Consider the following 1,395-nt stretch of genomic DNA (forward strand, 5'->3'; position numbering starts at 1 on the left):
GACGGGGGGGGGGGGGGGGGGGCAGGAGTAACGTCCCAAATTCCGGGCCTCCTCTCCCTCTCGGCGAGATTTCGGGCCTGTCCCGCATCCCCTGCGCCTCTCCCCGTCTTGAGCAAGGGCGGAGAGGAGGGTGGATTAATCGCGGGCGATGCGCCAAGGCACACCCAGTTCGGACCCTCGCCAGGGTGCGTGTCCAGCGCCGGGCTCTCGGGCAGGTCCGGGCTGAAGCCGGCTCACGGGCTGGGGGTGCGGACCTCCCTCCCTCGGGCCCTCCCCTCCTGTCGACCCGAGCGGTTGTGTGTATCCCTGCCCGGGCACGGACACACACGCACAGGCGCTGACACAAGAACCGGCACAGGACCGGCGCCGACGCGCAGACGCACAGCCCTGGCCTGCCCTTCCCCTTCGCTCCTGGCTCGGGGCTCGGCAGCCTGGCTCACCAAAGGCCACCTTGCCTGTCGCTTTGCCCTGGGGTGAGAGGCTGCCGGTCGCACGGCTCCAGGGCTGGCTCGGACCGAGGCCCAGGAGCTCTTCCTCCCTGCCTGGGGGCTGGCCGCAGCAAGATGCAACCTCCCCATTGACAAACTTTTTTACAAAGGCCGCTTTATATAAAGATATATGTATCTTTCCCTTCTGCCCACAGCCCTAATTTGCTGCTTATTTAAGAATATATCCTTTAATGATTGAGCTCTGAGTCTATCGATACTTTATAGTGGAGAAGGGAGTGACACTTCTCTGAGAACATAATTTAATTATAACAAATGAGTTGGGCGCCTTGGCCCTATTCTTCAGAGGCCGAGTCAAAGCGAGATGTATTTATTTTTTCACTTGTGTGTGTGTAGGGGGCCTGATTGGCTGCCACCCCAAAATGCTTCTCCCCCGCCTCCTTTCCGCCTCCCTCCTCCGCCGCTGCCCGGGTTTGGCCGGGGTAGAGGGTAGGGGGTTAGGGGGTAGGGTGCGGGGTCAGGGCGGCACCCCAGCCACCGCCCACCTCTGTGTCTATAGAATGGGCTGCTGCCAATCAACCCGAGAGGGCACTGGTCATCTGTTTCGGAGTCACCTCCTCCCTCTGCTCCCCCTGCCCCTCCCCCGCCGCCTGGAGCCGGAGAGGAGACGAGAAGCCCTTGTAGTTTTAAATTCAATGTGACAGTTTCGGAAAGAGCGGATGATGAATCTCCTATTATTGGATCAGTCTATTTGCCGCTCAATGTCTCTCTGTAATTGGAGCAACACCACTTTAAAGGTTCAGAGAGTACAGCATTTCTGGTGAAAAATCCCCACAACACGCCGGCGAATGTTTTAAAGGGAAATCTATTAGTGATTTGTGGAGGGGCGGGAGCCGGCGGCAGGGAGAGGCGCGGGCTGGGTCCGGCGGGGATGGGGGTGGGGGCTCGC

This window comes from Lipotes vexillifer, unplaced genomic scaffold (assembly GCF_000442215.2).
Source record: "Lipotes vexillifer unplaced genomic scaffold, Lipotes_vexillifer_v1.1 scaffold1701, whole genome shotgun sequence".
Taxonomy (NCBI): Eukaryota; Metazoa; Chordata; class Mammalia; order Artiodactyla; family Lipotidae; genus Lipotes; species Lipotes vexillifer.